General features: G+C 45.3%; 1 protein-coding gene across 1 annotated transcript in view; it reads left to right on the top strand.

Annotated features, from left to right (window-relative positions):
• The window catches only part of TRPC6 (transient receptor potential cation channel subfamily C member 6), a 319,531-nt gene that overhangs the window by 161,937 nt on the left and 137,888 nt on the right, over window positions 1–19,706 (top strand). The window lies entirely within an intron of this gene.

The raw sequence follows: 19,706 nt of genomic DNA, 5'->3' as shown, positions 1-19,706 counted from the left end.
TTGGGCTAACTTTACTGTTTTGTTATTTTTTAATTCATGAAATCTTTTTTTTCCCCCCCAAAAAAAGGCGTTTGAAAAATTATTGCTCAAATACGATGCAAGATAAAAAGTTGCAATGACCGCCACTTTATTCCCTAGGGTGTCTGCTAAAAAAATATATATAATGTTTGGGGGTTCTGAGCAGAGGCGTCCCTAGGGGGGGCCAGAGGGGGCCCTGACCCCCCCAACATCATGCTGTGCCCCACCATGTGCCTCCCCAAAAAAAAAACATTTTTTTTTTTTTGCAATTTTTGTATTTTGCTCCCCGAGGGGGAGAGCGTCCCCAGTCAGCTCTGCGGGGGATTCCTCCCCCTCCCTCTGCTCGCCGACACTGCATAATGCGAGCGCTCACACAACCAGATATTCTAGCCTGGACCGTGTTTAAGTGTGTGCACTGCAGACTGCAGTACACTGTAATCACTGAACTACATTATCTCCATCCCTTCTCCCCCCATCTGTCTCCCTCCCCCTCTCCTGTTCTTTCAAAACATTCACAATTTACTTTCACTTTCAGTTAGGCAGATAATATACGGTGCAAATTTCTTTGCTGCATCCACAGATTGCAGGAAAGAAACTTGCATGATTCCCCCATCAACAGACAGTGGTGACAGGGGAATATCCCTCCTGCCCAGCAATTATATTCTCCCGACAAACAGTGATTATCACCAGTGGCTATACAGCAACCACTAGTGATAATCATAAGAGAATCTGCTCATTAATGGTTCAAATCTCAGCCAGTTTCTGCTGAACCAGCTGAGATTTAAACTGTCTATGGCTGGTCTTAGCTCTTAGGCAGCCCATACATGGATTAGCACTGTGGAGTGTCGGCTTCCTGGCGTGATCGGGCATGTGGGATTTCAAACACACCCGAGCCCATCTCTATTGGTTGTAGACAGTTGAGCTCCCTGCAGGTTGCTTAGCAGCAGTGGACCCTCTGACATGCTGAAATGCTCTTAGTCAAATCCTAGTCATAAATATCAGTGATTTTATTGATCAAAGCCCACACTTTACAGGCATAGAGCCCACATGGCTGCTGATCATACGGTTGATTATATTTATGTGGTTGTACTCTTGATGCTAATAAATACTGTGTTTATTAGATCTGACTGGGAGCATCACTTGGATCACATCCCGATCAGCATGTCAACAGAGAAGGTTATACAGCATTACTGCTGCTAGGCGACCAGCTGGGGGCTCAGCTCTCTATAACCAATAGTGCCAGCCTTCCCCTGCATGCACCCATAATGTCACCAGCACTAGGTCCTAATAGACTGCCGCCACTGCCAAGGAGACAGATGCCAGACCAGCGCTGTAAATAGCAGGGACAGGACAGCTGGGGATCCCCACTGTGGCAGAACACCAGGACCCGGTGGCAAGACAACCTTTGCAACAATGATAGTTCTCCCACTGCTTTGGACCCTTATATTTTCTTGGTGTGCTGGTGACATATATCTCTTGTTTTCTGCCACCCTGGGGGGGCCCCAGTATAGTAGGAAGGGAGCTCACTGCAGAACATGTGAAAGGGCCCATAGTGGGATCATAGTAAAGGGCCCCAGGATATATATATATATATATATATATATATATATATATATATATATATAATTGCATTTTATAGTTGGCCCCCCTACTTTTGTCCCTGTCCCCCCATGTGCCCCCCCTAAATATGAAAGCTGGAGACGCCACTGGTTCTGAGTAATTTTGTAGCAAAAAAATCATGATTTTTACATGAAGGAGAGAAGTGCCAAAATAGGCGCGGTATGGAAGTGGTTAGACATTTGATATACCGTATTTATCGGCGTATACCGCGCACTATTTTGCCCTGAAAATCAGGGCAAAATCGTGGGTGCGCAGTATACGCCGATACCCGCTTTCCCGCCATGAGTTTGAATACTGCGCCCGCATATAGCGAGCGCAGTACACTCGTGAATCTTCGGCCAGTCTCGGCGCCTCTCGTACTGACGTCCTGAGCGTACAGGACGTCAGTGCGAGAGGCGCCCGAGCCTGCCCGAAGATTCACGAGTGTACTGCGCTCGCTATATGCGGGCGCAGTATTCAAAGTCGTGGCGGGAAACGAGCGGGAGGACGCCGCCGAAGGACGCCGGACCCGCCGAAGATGGACACCGGACCCGCCGAAGATGGACACCGGACCCGCAGAAGATGGACACCGGACCCGCCGAAGATGGACGCCCGACCCGCCGAAGATGGACGCCCGACCCGCCGAAGATGGACGCCCGACCCGCCGAAGAGGACACCCGACGAGGCCGCAGAAGGACGCCGGACCCGACGAGGCCGCAGATGGACGCCACGCAAGACATCAAAACTGTAAGTACAAAACAACAAAAAATCTTTTTTTCCCACAGGATTGGGGGCCACTTTGGGGGTGCGCGGTATACGCCAGAGCGCGTTATACCGCGATAAATACGGTACTTTCTATTGAGAATAAAATATGTGTTTGTGAGATTTTTAAATCAGGAGTGCAAAACGAACTGCACTCCTGTGATCCACAGAAAAATGTCTGTTGATCAGTTGGTTATGCGCTCAGTCCCCTTGTCTCCCTTGTGGAATGACAACATGCATGTTTTGTGGACAGAGGGGTGTGAAGTGTGTGAAGGACATAGGACATCTCTGGATTTCTAACAAAGTCAACATTTTTTTTTTTTTCAGGTCAGGGAGATATTGGTGACCTGTCATCCAGAGATGACACTAGAGGGCACTCTGAGCCCCTGACTGCAACAACATTTGTTTGAAAGCCAAGCTCAGCCCAGTCTAAACTTGTTTTTAATTTTGTACAGAGACAGAGTAATAACCTTTGTTAATTGCACTCTGCATACCTGTTTGGAAAATATCCACTAAGGATGAGCTCCGGCGTGTTCGCACAGCCCACGTGCAGAGCCTGCCAGGAAGTCGGCACTGCGCTGCGGTAATCACAGGCAGCGAGACTTGTCCCGATGTGCAGCTGCAGAGATCGGGAAATGTCTCACTGCCTGTGATTAGTGCAGCGCAGTGCTGACTTCCTGGCGGGCTCTACACATGGGCTGTGCAAACATGCCAGAGCTCAGCCTTAATATCCACCCACTGTTCTTCAGTGGTGACACAGACATAAACAAAAACCCATTTTAGTAGACTTAGAATTTGTAGCAATATTCTTGTATTGTCTGTGCTTTCCTTTAATGATAAAAAACATTCCATCACAAAGGTAAGAGATAAGTGTGGGACCTCTCCTCCAATGAAGTCACATACAACAATAATATAGAAGAATATTTGACTCTTTCCAAAGAGATTTTATTCAAAAGTAAGAAGAAAAAAAAGATTTGAGTTAGACTTGCAGTCATAATTACTTTCTAGTACTTCTTTGATGTTAAACTTACTTTGTTCGGAAACATAGCGCAGTACAGTGAATCTCACTCCCATCTGCTCAATCCGGAGGTGCACCATGGAAACCTTTCTGTGGGATCCTACATTACCTATGTAGCGCTACCCCCGCAGGAGCCGCTGGATAGAACAGGGATGGCGTGTTACCTTTGTGAGCGTCTAGGGGTATGATGATGATGATGAAGATGAGAGCAATAAAAGAATGTCCAAGCAACAGGTGTCTTTTTCTGGTAGTTTTATTTCACCCAACACGGTAAACAGTAACTTGAGGTAGATAGAAAAAGATGGGTGAAGAGGAGAAGTTGCAGATTCAGGCTTGGATAATACAGAAGCAGTCCTGCTTCAAATAACACTTTACTTTCGTCGCCCCTCAGCCGAGGGGGTATAGTGTACCTGGACAGGCCTCTCACACCGACCTGGCAGCCAGGGTATCACTCGGAGCACTGAGAAGAAGAAACACGTCTCTGCCACAGACCTGGTGCAAATGAATATCAGGGAAGAACCTCTGCCACAGGCCCTTCCCCCGAACGTGGAATTATGAAGTAAATCTTCCCCAGTGAATTCAGTGCCTGAATCTCCCTCAGGTAGTCTTTCAAATGGTCACCGACTGACAGGTTGCCAACAAACAAACTGTCAATGTCCGGTCACCTTGATCCCCAGTGGATTGTCCAAGCCTTGTTGGATTACCTGCCTCCGGGTTCTCCTCAGACCGACTCCCCACTGAACAGCATAACTCGCTTGGGATCTTCTCTCAAAGTTCGGGAACCCAGTTGATCACTGGGGTACCGCCATAGCTTTGATTGCTCCGTGGCAGCATGGTCCCGGAACCAAGGACACCTCGTAGCACATGCGCCCCGGCCTGGTAGGCCATATCGCCGGGGCCCGTGATGTGCGCACATCCTGAAGGTGGGTGCCGCACCCGGAACAAAACCAGAACTCCCCCACAAAATGGCGTCCGCTCCAGAAGTGCCCTCCCCCAGCATGCCCCGCGAGGGAAAACCCCTCCTGATTGGCTGCTGGCAAGAGGCGCTTTGGACTGAACTCCACTGCTGCCACCTGCCATCCCAGGTTGGAAAAAGCACCTTTGGAACACAGAATAAACCAACAGCACAGCCCAGCTAAAGTAGAGGCCCAATTTGCATGAATTAGCTGGATGAGAGTTAACTAACTCTCTCATCCCCCTCTAAATTTAAGATAGCACCTGGACTGAAAGTACACAGGCGCTACACCTATACAGTGGTAGCTCTGGGGACTGAGTCAAGTACTTTGGTAGTGACAGTTTTGCTCCTTTTCTGTAGGTTTCCATATATTATATAAAAGATCAGACAACTGTTAGGTGGTGGCGTTGTGGCATTGTTGAAAAGATATGCCCAGTGCTAATGAGGAACAAATTAAGTAGAGGGCATACACGACTGGGGGAAAGGAGAACCAAGTTGGAGGGGTAACTATTTGAAAGTAGGTGGACAGTGACTGACCCTTACCTGATTGGTCTGACAGACTTGGTGATGGGGGGGGGGGGTAGCTGCGAGTATAGATGCTGGGGAAGAGTGGTTTTGGCTCACTCACATATTAGAAATCGTGGAAGAACGTCCTTCCCTCCCACCATTATGGTTTGAGGAACTCCGAGTTATTGTTTATTTTGTATGCTATGGTGGTTTGGGGTCCTTGACAGGGGTCCAAAATATGGTCTTATTGGGAAAAACGGTGGGGGCAGGTATGGCGTTCTCTACTTGGTACAGGTGGGTGTCTGAGATCGGCTGGGTTAGTCCCCGAGGCAGTGCTTAGCAGCTGGGGGCATAACTCTGCCATATGGTGCCACAGACACAAAGGTTGTTGTAATATGGTACTGTCAAGGACTTGCAACCAAGTTTGACTGGATTATGTTATGTTTTGTTAAAAAAGCTTGTTGTTTATTTATCCAGCCTACTGCAAATTTAATTCAGCCATAGAAATGAACCATAAATCCGGGATTTTCCAAAAAGATTACCCTATGGGAAGAAGCCAGTTACCGTATATATGTAGTCCTCTATACCACCATATTGGTGTAGATTAGTAGATTACCATACCAAAAAGTAACTACAAAAATAAAAAATGGGAATGCTCCCAAAAGAAAAAGCAGGTACTACAGGTAATACTATTAGTTTTACTTAAAGAGGTTGTATACCCTATTTTTGAATTTTTACCTAGAGATAAGCCTATAATAAGGCTTACCTCTAGGTAAAAATGAATATCTCCTAAACCTGTACGGGTTAGGAGATATTCACCTTGCATGCAGCTGCTGATATGAGCGGCGCATGCGCTCTGAAGGTCCATCTAAAGCTGCCGGACCTTGCCAAAAAAAAAACTCCCATGCGAATGCGCGGGAGTGACGTCATTGCGGCTCCGGCCACTCACAGCACGCCGGAAGACATGCCAAGGGGAAAATGTCAGCTCCCTCGGTAGTGACCGGGATCTGATGCAGTTGCCGATATCTCAATTGAAGGTAAGGATTTCATAATGTGCTAGCTCATTATGCCTTTGTCTTAAGCCGCGTACACATGACCATTTTTTCATGTCATGGAAAAAAACTAAGTTTTTCTTGACGTGATTCTTGTCAAGCCTGCCCTGCCCCCCAAATTCAATAACCAGACCCTTTAGGTCTGGTATGGATATTAAGGGGAACCCCGCCGTCAATTTAAAAAAAAAATGACGTGGGGTTTCCCCTAAATATCCATAACCAGACCCGTTATCCGAGCACGTTGACCTGGCCGGCTGCAGAAAAGAGGGGGGGACAGAGTGCGGCCCCCCCCTCTCCTGAACCACACCAGGCCACATGCCCTCAACATTGGGAGGGTGCTTTGGGGTGGTTGTGGGGGTATGCGGGCAGGGGGCTTATCAGAATCTGGAAGACCCCTTTAACAAAGGGGACCCCCAGATCCTGCCCCCCCCTGTGTGAAATGGTAATGGGGTACACTGTACCCCTACCATTTCACAAAGAAAGTGTAAATTCTTGTAAAAAAAAAAACACACACACACCGTAGAAAAAAGTCCTTTATTAATAAAAAAAAAAGAAAAAAACTCCAGCGGTGATAATCCACTCGTTCCCGGCTTCCTGCTCCAACGTTGTCCTGATCCAGCAACGGGTGCGTGTGATATCCAGCGATGAGAACATCCAGCCGAAGGGTGCGGGTGATCTCCAGTGATGAGAAGATCCAGCGACGGGTGCCGGTGATCCAGCGACAGGTGCGGGTGATCTCCAGCGATGAGAAGATCCATCCAGAGAGCAGCATCGCCGACCTCCACTCACCGCTGGATACAGCCCAGCGAATGACGCGCTGAAGCTGTGACATTACTTATATAGGGGAGGCAGGGCCACCCATCACGTGACCCCACACCCTCTGACGTACCCTCTGCTACGTCACTGGGTAAGCCCAGTCTTCCCCCTTCCCCAGTGACGTGGCAGAGAGTGCGTCAGAGGGTGCGGGGTCACGTGACGGGTGGCCCTGCCTCCCCTATATAAGTAATGTCACAGCTTCAGCGCGTCATTCGCTGGGCTGTGTCAAGCGGTGAGTGGAGGTCGGCGATGCTGCGCTCTGGATGGATGGATCTTCTCATCGCTGGAGATCACCCGCACCCGTCGCTGGATCACCCGCACCCGTCGCTGGATCTTCTCATCGCTGGAGATCACCCGCACCCGTCGCTGGATCAGGACAACGTTGAAGCAGGAAGCCGGGAACGAGTGGATTATCACCGCTGGAATTTTTTTATTTTTTTTTATTAATAAAGGACTTTTTTCTACGGTGTGTGTGTGTTTTTTTTTTTTACAAGAATTTAAACTTCCTACGTGAAATGGTAGGGGTACAGTGTACCCCATTACCATTTCACACAGGGCGGGCCAGGATCTGGGGGTCCCCTTTGTTAATTCTGATAAGCCCCCTGCCTGCATACCCCCACAACCACCGGGCAAGGGTTGTGGGGATGAGACCCTTGTCCCCATCAACATGGGGACAAGGTGCTTTGGGGGGCACCCCAAAGCACCCTCCCATTGTTGAGGGCATGTGGCCTGGTGCGGTTCAGGAGAGGGGGGGCCGGACTCTGTCCCCCCCTCTTTTCTGCTGCCGGCCAGGTCAACGTGCTCGGATAACGGGTCTGGTTATGGATATTTAGGGGGAACCCCACGTCATTTTTTTTTTAAATTGACGGCGGGGTTCCCCTTAATATCCATACCAGACCTAAAGGGTCTGGTTATTGAATTTGCGGGGACCTCCGTGCATTTTTTTTTTCCCGAACTCCGAACCCAGACTTTCAGCAATTATTCGGGTTCGGGTCCGTGTTCGGGAAAAACCCAAAGTCCGTACCGAACCCGAACTTTCGGGTTCGCTCAAGTCTATACATAATATATGTTTTATAAAAATTACGTTCATTGGGGCAGCATTGCATGTCATTACATGTTGTGGAATTACGATGACCAGTAGAACATCGAGAAACAGATTTGTATGCAATATAAATCATTATAAGCACACAGCCTTAGGATAAATTGCCAAAAAGTCAATTTAACTTTGAGTTACAGTTTGTAAAACATGAACTATCCCTTATCCAAATTATGTCACTGCAGGCATGAATCTGTAATCCAATCCTATTATATATATAAATATATGGGACATTTTCCTCTTGACAAATGTCAAGAATTGCTGAACATGGACTATATAAATTGTAAGTGTCATTTTATATTTTATTATACAATTATGAGGAGGAAATCATGTACAATTTAGAACCACATAGTCAGAGACAGAGGAATGGAATTTAATATTTGATAGGATGCACTATTAGAACTTGACAATTTTGAATTGAATGGATCGGTTTTAGCACTCTACTTAAAAAAAAGAAAAGGGAAAATCTCAGTATGCATGTACCTGTGTTAGAGTCTTAAAAATAATGCCACTACAATTGAAAATCGTGTTGCATGGGATGCCTGCAACGTGACATTAAGCTTTGTGCATACTTCCAGGAAAATTAATCTTTCACATAGATCAGAGATATCAAACTCAATTTCATTGTGGGCCGCATGAGCATTATGGCTGTCCACAAAGGGCCGGTTGTATCTGTAAGACTATAAAAATGTATGCAGGGCTTTTTTTCCTCAGAGAATAGGTGCAACCAGACACCCCCCAATGACCAATGGGTATGGCTGAATTGCACTAACACTGGGAGGATCTTGAAGGGGCAATAAATACCAGGAATGCGTAATGTGCTGAGTTCAGGGATGCACAATGTAGAGTGCAGTATTCAGAGGTGCATTGTGTGCAGAGTTCAGGGGTGCGTTGAGTACAGAGTACAGGGTTCAGGAGTGCACTACGTACAGTGTGCAGAGTTCAGACAGGAAATAAAGCACAGTAAGAAATTATTTCATGAAAAATAGTTTACAGGGTCAATAAAGCCTTTGTTACCCCAACACTTTATATTTCTGCTATGTGCCTGCTGTACCATGCATGTACTTGTATGAGAAAGTATCTGCTTCCTTTATGTGAAATTACTGGTGTTCCTAAGTCTCTCTGCTTCCCTATTAAACACTGACCACAGTAACAGGAGAACACACTGTGGTCAGTTCTCTAGCTATGCTGGGAACTCAACCTGCTCTCCTCCAAAAATGTGTTAATTTTTGTTCCATTCGTTTTTTGTGTGTGTGTTTTTTTTTTCCAGGTCAATCGTTATGATCAAAATTTGTAAATTTTGTAAATTAAAAATTCTGAGAATTCGGGAATTTCGAAAATTCGATAATTCAGAAATTTTAAAATTTAGAAATTCGAAAACTTGAAAATAAGAAAGAAAATTAGAACATTCTGAAATTCCAAAAATTCTAAATGATAACAAACTACCTAATAATTAACTAATAAATTATATGTATTGAAATTTCCTTTCAAATTTGGCTGTCAACGTAACGAATATGAATTTATCCAAAGTTCCGAATTATTCAAAATAACAAATGCCGCATCTAAACAAATGGAACAGAATAAATTAATAATAATAATACAACGTTTTTATTATTATTGTTATTTATTATTATTAATTTGTTACGTTCCATTCGTTTAGATGCGGCATTAGTTATTTTGGATAATTCGTAACTTTGGATAAATTCGTATTCATTACGTTCTCTAACAGCCAAATTTAAGAGAAAATTCCAATACCTATAATTTAATAGTTAGTAATAGTTAAGTTATTATTAGTTAGTTATTTTTTCAGATTTTGGAATTTTGGAATTTTCGCTCTTTTGAATTTTTTGAACTTATGAATATTCTGAAAAATTTGTTAAACTGGTTTTCGTTAATTCGGATATTTATGAATTAACACATTTGTCGAAATTCGTTAAAAAATGTATTTGGAACAAAGCGAATTGCACATGTCTACCAACAATCAGATTTGTCCTGACACACCCCAGCTGCACAGTCTTTCACTGGGAAGTTCAGTGTGCTGTTGCTTCTCCTACCCCAGCTCTTATGCAGCTGAGAACAGAGGGAATGTGATCACATAAAAAAAAAAAAAATGGGAAAAACTGTATTTATGTTTTTCATACCTATACAAAAATGTTTTGCCTTTCATTTCTATTTTTAATTAAATTTAAGGCCTCAAGCACACAGTTTTTCTCTCTCTCCTAGACGCCTTGCCTCCTGGCAGCAGTGTTTTGGCAGAAAAAATGTAAACATGTGTGGCACTTTTAGGCTCATCAAGCTTTTGGGTGTTAATTTCATTGGCCAGAATAATAATTTGTTCTGGCCATTGAAAAAGAATTAACGTTCAAGTGCTAAACAAGCTTAAATGCGCTACGCGCTTTTATAGGTGTCAAACATTTTTTCTGCCAAAACACCACGCCAAGGAGGAAAGGTGTCTAGGAAAGACGCATTTACATGCATTTGGGTGCGTTTACCGGCGTCACACGTTTTATTACCAAAACATGGCTGCTCATGGATGAGCTGTGCAAACACCAGATGCCCCTATAAGCAGCAGAAAAAACTCCCATTGTGCATGAGACCTTAGTAGCAGTTTTTCTTTGTTATTTTTGGAGAATAAGGATATTGTTTAGTGTCACTTTAAAGAGAAGCTCCAGGCAATCGGTTTACACCAGAAAGTGGTGTGGGAAAGGTGCATTCTGTATACGTTTCATGCACCGCGGGTGAATGCCCATGCGATCTGTGTGCGAGTGCCAATGTATTGTTAACAGCATCCAGACATCCCAACCTGCAAAAACTCATTTCATGGAGGTGGCAAACTAATTTCAGGGAGGTGGCAAACTAATTTCAGGGAGGTGACAAACTAATTTCAGGGAGGTGGCAAACTCATTTCAGGGAGGTGACACTTGGCGCCCCCCCCTGCCCCCAATTAAATGCAGCCTTACCAGTGCCAATTAAATTCAGCCTTACCAGTGCCAATTAAATGCAGTCTGGTTAGTACCAGTTAAATTCACCCTGATCAGTGCCAATTAAATGCAGCTATACTAGTGCCATTTAAATCCAGCATGATCAGTGCTAGTTAAATGCAGCGTGATCAGTGCCAATTAAATGCAGCTATACCAGTGCCCATGAAATACAGCCCTACCAGTGCCCATGAAACACAGCCTTACCAGTGGCCATGAAATACAGCCTTACCAGTGGCCATGAAATACAGCCTTAGCATTTCCCATGAAACACAGCCTTACCAGTGCCCATGACACACAGCCTTACCAGTGTCCATGAAATACAGCCTGTGACGGTATTACAATGATATCCCCGTCAACGTTCCCTTCTTCCCATAAAGAAAATCACCCCAATATTCCATGAGGAGGAATATTCCTGGAGTCGCCCAGAAAGCCACACATGAGACAAGCTTACTGCTGGAACAACACACTTTATGGTTTTCTTCTCAGCTTTTTATACAGTCCAAGACATTGAAGCAACAATGAAATCTCCACCCCCCCTAATCACACACTAAGGCTAATTACTAAAACATTCTAGACAGGTCGGCACCGACCGACAATTATCATGTCTAATCACTGCACATTCCTTAAACAGCATAACAACAAACCACCTTCACACCCTTGAGTTTCCTAGGCAGACGTTTCGTCTGCATGCAGCTTGACACCTATTAACACCTCTGAGCATGAATAGGTTTTTAGACAGTGTTATCACACAATTAAAGGCCTTTCAAAAGCTAGCCTTATTTAACATATGAACAGTGTTCACAGAGAGATGAGTCACACATGAAAACACCTGTTACCTCTAACCCACAGCATTAAATTAGCAGGGAGAATTAAACTGGAGCATATATAGGCAATTGCATCACAATGGCCCCCCTTTTTCTCCCTGCTCCGGCAAACCCGGTTGGACCTTTCCTGGTCCAGTAGGGTTGACGGGTTCAGAGCTTTCAGTCCGAGGTTAACTCCGTTTGGCGTGACTGACCTCCCTTGGCAACTGCTTCAGACTCAGGTATGTCACCGGGTCGTCAGATCACACGCCGGTCAGTCCCCAAGTCTTTGTGCGATCTGCAGAGTCACCAGAAGTCAGTGTGAAGACGGCGAATGGGTCTGTGCGCCGCCGTCTAGGTGTCCCGCTATGGGAGGGGGCAGGTTATGGCTCTGAAGTGACAATCACAGGAGATTCATAAAAAAAGGAAAAAGTAATATTTGTTGAAAGGCTGTAGCACTGGTGCTCAGAGTTCGGGGGGGGGGGAAATCAGTGCCCCATAGGGTCAGCCACCCCCTGCTCCTCTCTGAAGCCGCCGGTTCTCCTCTCTGAGCTTCTCCAGCTCCATCTCCAGTTCATGGAGCCTGGGGGGATCAGCCTGCTGTGACCTCAGGTGGTTGTTCTCCTCCTCCATGCGGCTTATGCACTCCTCCAGCTCCATGTACTCACGGATCAGCTCCTGCTTGCTCATGTCCTGCAGGCTCTCCACGTGGTCCTTCATCATCAGGAACTGGGTGGTGGTGTAAGGGGCCACCGGTGGGCCCTTGGCGAACATTTCGGCCCGCATCTGGGACGCCCGCTGCGACTCCCTCTCCTCCAGTCGCTTCTTCTTCTCCCAGGTCAGCTTGTTATACGGCTTCCAGGACCTCTTCTTCTTGGAGGATGGCCGGCGGTGCCTCTTTCTGCCCAGCTCCCTCCAGGGCCCCTCCGGCTCATGGCTGGCGCCCATGACCAGCTGACAATGGTGTTCCCTGTTGTCCGTAATAACAGATTGTACCATGAGGGCTTCGTAAGGGGTGTCCAATGGTTCTTCCCGACCCAGCTCCTGGGGATCCCAAGCTGAGTCTACACAATGAGCTGCTGCTGGTGGGCGGTACCCAGGTTGAGACCAATTTGACCTGGTGTTGTCATTCATGGGGCAATTCTGCTTGAAGTGACCCAGCTGTTTGCACCGGAAGCAGCGTTGTTCGTTGTCCTCCTGGCGTGGATAGCGAGGGCTAGATGTCACCGGTCTGTTAGGAGGTTGGTATCTAGCGGTTGGTGGGTGTGAGGGCACCGTTGGTCGTGGAGGTTGTTCCTGTGGTGTGACCTGGTTCGTCTTGCGAGTATCCACATATTCATCCGCCAACTTAGCGGCCTCTGGTAGAGTCATGGGCCTGCGATCTCTCACCCAGTCTTTGACGTCCGTCTGGATGTGATTGTAAAATTGCTCCAGGAGCATTAGTTGCAAAATGTCCTCTGCGGTGGTGGCCTGGCTGCTGTTAACCTAGTTAGAGGCCGACAGGGATAACTGGCATGCCCATTCCGCGTAAGAGTCTTTCGTGGTTTTGCGTGAGTCCCTGAACTTCTGTCGGTGGGACTCTGGGGTTACTGCATAACGAGCCAGGAGCACTTCTTTAACCCGGGCGTAGCTATGGATATCCTGATCTGGCACGGTCCGTAAAGCATCAGAAGCTTTGCCTGACAGTTTGCCTGACAATATTGCGACCCACTCTCTTCTAGCTATTCGGTGCAGGTTACATTGTCGCTCAAAATCTGCCAGGTAGTTATCAATCTCACAGTCCTTTTCATCAAAAGCTTTAAAAGCGCTAAACGGAATCTTCCTTGTGTCTGCTGTGCTGTACTCACTGTTCAGAGAATGTGCGGCTGCTTGTTGGACTGCTGCCAGTTTTAACTGTAGTTCTGCGTCTCTTATTTCTTTAGCCTCCTGTAGCTCTGCGTCTCTTATTTGTTTAGCCTCCTTCGCTAACAGGTCCATCACTCTCAGCACCACATCCGCCGTTGGGTTCGGACCGAACCATGCTAGCTTCTCTCTCATTACTTTGTTGGCTGGCGATTCCTCCTCCTGAATCACTGGTGTCTTCATCTCTTGTACTGCTGGCGTTGCTGCAATCCCGTCCTCCTGGTCTAGCTCCATTACTTCTGCTATGATGACCCACTTGGTTTTGTTGCTAGCAATCCTTCCACGAACTTCCAGTAGTTCTTCCAGTGTCTGCTTGGAATCCGGGTGTAAAGGGGAATAGAAGGGAAAATCCCACCGCTGCCACCAGTTGTGACGGTATTACAATGATATCCCCGTCAACGTTCCCTTCTTCCCATAACGAAAATCACCCCAATATTCCACGAGGAGGAATATTCCTGAAATCGCCCAGAAAGCCACACATGAGACAAGCTTACTGCTGGAACAACACACTTTATGGTTTTCTTCTCAGCTTTTTATACAGTCCAAGACATTGAAGCAACAATGAAATCTCCACCCCCCCCTAATCACACACTAAGGCTAATTACTAAAACATTCTAGACAGGTCGGCACCGACCGACAATTATCATGTTTAATCACTGCACATTCCTTAAACAGCATAACAACAAACCACCTTCACACCCTTGAGTTTCGTAGGCAGACGCTTCGTCTGCATGCAGCTTGACACCTATTAACACCTCTGACCATGAATAGGTTTTTAGACAGTGTTATCACACAATTAAAGGCCTTTCAAAAGCTAGCCTTATTTAACATATGAACAGTGTTCACAGAGAGATGAGTCACACATGAAAACACCTGTTACCTCTAACCCACAGCATTAAATTAGCAGGGAGAATTAAACTGGAGCATATATAGGCAATTGCATCACACAGCCTTACCAGTGCCCATGAAACACAGCCTTACCAGTGCCCATGAAACACAGCCTTACCAGTGCCCATGAAACGCAGCCTTACCGGTGCCCATAAAATGCAGCCTTACCAGTGCCCATGAAATACAGCCTTACCAGTGCCCATGAAACACAGCCTTACCAGTACCCATGAAATGCAGCCTTACCAGTGCCCATGAAACGCAGCCTTACCAGTCCCCATGAAATACAGCCTTACTAGTGCCCATGAAATGCAGCTTTACCAGGGCCCATGAAATGCAGCCTTACCAGTGCCCATGAAACGCAGCCTTACCAGTGCCCATGAAATGCAGCCTTACCAGTGCCCATGAAACACAGCCTTACCAGTGCCCATGAAACACAGCCTTACCAGTGTCCATGAAATACAGCCTTACCAGTGCCCATGAAACACACCCTCACCAGTGCCCATGAAACACAGCCTTACCAGTGCCCATGAAATGCAGCCTTACCAGTGTCCATGAAATACAGCCTTACCAGTGCCCATGAAACACAGCCTTACCAGTGCCCATGAAACACAGCCTTACCAGTGCCCATGTAACAAAGCCTTACCAGTGGCAATGAAATACAGCCTTACCAGTGCCCATAAAACACAGCCTTACCAGTGCCCATGAAACACAGCCTTACCAGTGCCAATGAAATACAGCCTTACCAGTGCCCATGAAACACACCCTCACCAGTGCCCATGAAACACAGCCTTAACAGTGCCCATGAAACACAGCCTTACCAGTGCCCATGAAATACAGCCTTACCAGTGCCCATGAAATACAGCCTTACCAGTGCCCATGAAACACAGCCTTACAAGTGCCCATGAAATACAGCCTTACCAGTGCCCATGAAACACAGCCTTACCAGTGTTGCCACAGCCGTACTCCATTCGGCCGCTCGGGCTGCTCTGTCTTCTGTCTGTGGCTGAGTGACAAGCTCAGCCGGGAGATCGTCTGGCACTCGCGGGTGACTGTGAGCCCGCAGCCAAATGCAGGAGACTCCCGCGACTTGTGGGAGACTTGGGATGTCTGGGCATCCTAAACACAGATCACAAATGCAGACCATTTGCAGGCACCATATAGCATGGTATAGCAATATACAATTTGGTGAAGTGCATTTTAAAAAGTAGTGTAGACACATAGTTTGGTGTGTTTTGCAGTTCATTCTAATGAAATGGACTGTGAAAATGCACCACACAGGAACATGCGCGTCCCCCTGCGCTCTCAGTGTGAACTGGCCCTAAGTGAACTGCTAAAGCTACTTGGGAAGCATTTCAGCTTTGGATTATAGAAACCACCAACACAATTTGCAAACGTAACTGAATGGTTCAGAATTGACTCATCTCCCTCCCTTTGTTTTCCTGTTTTCTTTGCCCTTAGATACAGAGAAAGAGTCTACAGGGAAAACAGCCGATGCTTCTCTTTGGAAACACCATGTTCTGGGAATCCTATGTCTTGGATGTATTTTGTTTTATAAAACACATTTTTATAAAACTCAAGTTTAAAAAAAGAATATTATCCCAAAGTGGTTATAATCTTTGCTTACCGCCAAACTCTAGTTTGAAAGGTTCCCCCGGGTGGGTATAATAAGAATGGAAAAAAAATATCTATGGCTGAAATAGTTCCCTTCAACCATTGTGGCTCTCGACTGGTTACTTAATTGGCCCTCGCTCTTCAAAAGGTTGGGCACCCTGAGGTAAAGAGTAGGAGGACCTGTCGTGTAACATGATTGATATGAAGACATTTAAAAAAGTAAGTATATAAAAACAAGAAGCATAATTCAGCAGGGAGGGGTGCACACGAGAAAGTGGGAGTTGGTTGGGTGGGGAGAATAACGTTTAGCTTTATCATAACTGATGCTATCCCTTTCTATACATGTTTGGGTTTCAGTGCTCCCTGACTTTTTGTTACTCTTTAGGTGTAGTTTTAGCTTCTGTTTAATTAGAAAAACTGGGCTTGGAAATAGGGCCGGATTTATCCTATCTGATCTGGGGGTCCAGTAAAACAAAAGTCAGCAGGCATACAATGAACATTGTGTGTGAGCCTCTTTTTCATAGTACGACAGATGTGGGGAACTAGATTCCCTGTTCACCAGGCATCCTTCTGTACCACGAGTCATGACCCGGAAGTAACATCTGACAGTTAGTGCAAAGGCAGTGCGAACTGGGAACAATTGTATGGATTATCCTGTCATTGAAAAAAAAAAAAATATATATATATATATATATATATATATATATATATATATATATATATATATATATATATATATATTCTACTTTCTGTTATAAAGATACGCAAAAAAGACCCACATTTCTTCATAAATGTAGTCCAAAATGTATTATGCTACATGTCTTTGGTAAAAAAAAAAATCCAATAAGTGTGTAATTATTGGTTTGTGTGAAAGCTATAGTGTCTACAAACTATGAAAAAGTTGTAATTTTTTTGTCACAATATTTTGAAAAATTAAGAAATTAACAAAAAAAAAATGTTTTCACATTGTTTTTTTTTGTGACTGATGAATATTCGGGGATATTTACTCGTATCCCTGTGTTAAAGATAAAAATAAAATTACTTTTTGTTCAATTTCTTTTTTCTTTTTAACATATATTTACTTTTTTTTTTTTTTTACATGCTTTCATCAGAATAGTTCAGTGTCACCATAGTGACACTGTACTATTCTAAGGGGAGGGATCAGGGATTTGTTTTACACTTTGATTGCTGTTACGGTGATGACTACTGTAACAGCAATGTTTTAAACTGTAATGAATGGGTTACATTAATGACAGCTGTGATTTACTATTGTGTGATGTGATTGGCCCACAGCTATCACATGATACAGGGTGCGATAGCTGTGGGTCAATCACAGCATCACTATAGGATACACAGCTGCTCTGAATGAAATTCATTCATAACAGCTTTGTTGACAGTGTAATCATGTGATCACATAATGATCACATGATTCCTGACGGCTCAAAGCAGTGGAGTACCAGGAGCTGCAATCCTCTGTGTCCACCACTCGAGTGGTGCACTGCATGCTTCTATCCCAGAAGAGGCAGGATGATGTACATGTAAGCAGGTAAACAGAAACTGAGTGCCATTGTATCAGTTGATTCTATCACTGTCCCTCCTTTCACCAGGAGTCCTCATTAGGGTCCCCATCAGTGTCTCCTCTTACATCAGTTGTTCTCATCAGAATCCCCTTTTTACATCAATTGTCCCCTTCAGAATACCCTTTTAACATCTATTTGCCCCCATCAGAGTACCCCCTTACTTCAACTGTCGCCATCAGACTGGCTAATCATGGGTCAGGCACCATACACACTATTAGATTTTCTGCAGATTTTTGTCTTCAGATTTATCAAAACCATGTAGTGCAAGGGCCTGCCTGATTGCATAAAAACTGAACCTTTTAAGGTTTGAACTCATATTATATGGTTTTGGTAATTCTGAAGACAAAAATCTGCAGAAAACCTAATAGTGTGTATGGTGCTTTAGAGATCAAGGAGGGGCACAATTTAAATCTGGTGGGGCACAGCTCAGAGTTTTGGATACAGTAGTGAGGGCATAGTCCTGTTTGTATTGATATTCATGTCCCTGTGAATGTAATTCACCCTGTTTGTCCTGAGGGCAAGTGTCACCAAGAAGGTGAATGTTAACTATAGATTTAGTGTTGTCATTGTAACAGGAATAGAGGGATAAAGGGACAAATCTTCCAATTTGATTCCCCTCACTTTGGAAAATATCCCCAAATGCACATTGGTGTAGTGGGTAGCACTCTCGCCTAGCAGTAAAAAGGGTTGCTGGTTCGAATCCCGAACACGACACTACCTGCTTGGAGTTTGCATGTTCTCCCTGTGCCTGCGTGAGTTTCCTCCGGGTACTCCGGTTTCCTCCTACACTCCAAAGACATGCTGGTAGGTTAATTGGCTTCTGCCTAAATTGGCCCTAGTATATGAATGTGAGTTAGGGACCTTAGGGCCAAATTCACAAAAGAGATACGACGGCGTTTCTCCTGATACGCCGTCGTATCTCTGTTTCTATCTATGCGACTGATTCATAGAATCAGTTATGCATAGATATCCCTAAGATCCGACATGTGTAATTGTTTTACACTGTCGGATCTTAGGATGCAGTACCGTGGCCGCCGCTGGGGGGAGTTTGCGTCGTAAACCAGCGTCGGGTATGCAAATTAGGAGTTACGGCGGATCCACAACTGTTTTTCGCGTTCGCTACGTCGCCGCTAGTCTAGTTTCCCGTCGCAAAGTTACACTTTTTTTTTGGTGCCTTAACTTTAGTCAGCAAGTGTATTGCTGTCTAAAGTATGGCCGTCGTTCCCGCGTCAAAATGTAAAAATCAACGTCGTTTGCGCAAGCCGTCCGGAAATACGGAAGTACGCTACGCGCGTCGCCATTCAAAAAAATTACGTCACGGCGCGCAAAGCACGGCGGGAGTTAGAAAACGGAGCATGCGCAGTAGGTCCGGCGCGGGAGCGCGCCTAAATTAAATGGCACACGCCCATTTGAATTGGCCCGCCTTGTGCCGGAGGCCGCGGGTGTAGTTTTCATCGCAAGTGCTTGGTGAATCAGGCACTTGCGATGAAAAATTGCGGCGGTGTAACGTATCTAGGATACGTTACGCCGCCGCGATTCTACGTGAATCTGGCCCTTAGATTGTAAGCTCCTTGAGGGTGGGGACTGATGTGAATGTACATTGTATATGTAAAGTGCTGCGTAAATTGACAGCGCTATATAAGTACCTAAATAATAATAATAATAAAAATGCACGTGAATTTCCTGACCTCTACAGGTAATGCTTACAGAAAAATTACATTTAAGATGCAAACATATCTATATCTATATTATATTTCCTGAGCATTTTAATATTGAACTAGATGATGATTTGTGATCCTTGCTTGCATGTGAAAAGCTTGGATGCCGCAACTCAGTTGTAAGACTTTACCATGTTAGTACCTATGCTTTGATTACAGGCGAAGCACAATTACATCCAAGACGCCATTTACTGTATATATTTATTGTACAGATGCTAAGCTGTCCTGAGACAATTCTTTTCTTTCAAACACAATAGGAAGCAGGTCGCAGATGTTTCTGCACGTTGTGAATGATGGCCCAGTGTCCACTGGGAATGGTGCTCTCCATCATATTTCACAGTCCAGCAGACAGCTGTGACATCATTTGGATAAATGGGTGAAGATATTTTCTCAGCTGCTA

This window comes from Rana temporaria, chromosome 2 (assembly GCF_905171775.1).
Source record: "Rana temporaria chromosome 2, aRanTem1.1, whole genome shotgun sequence".
Lineage (NCBI taxonomy): Eukaryota > Metazoa > Chordata > Amphibia > Anura > Ranidae > Rana > Rana temporaria.
Note: the sequence above shows the minus strand (reverse complement) of the source record. Positions and strands in the feature narration are given on the sequence as shown.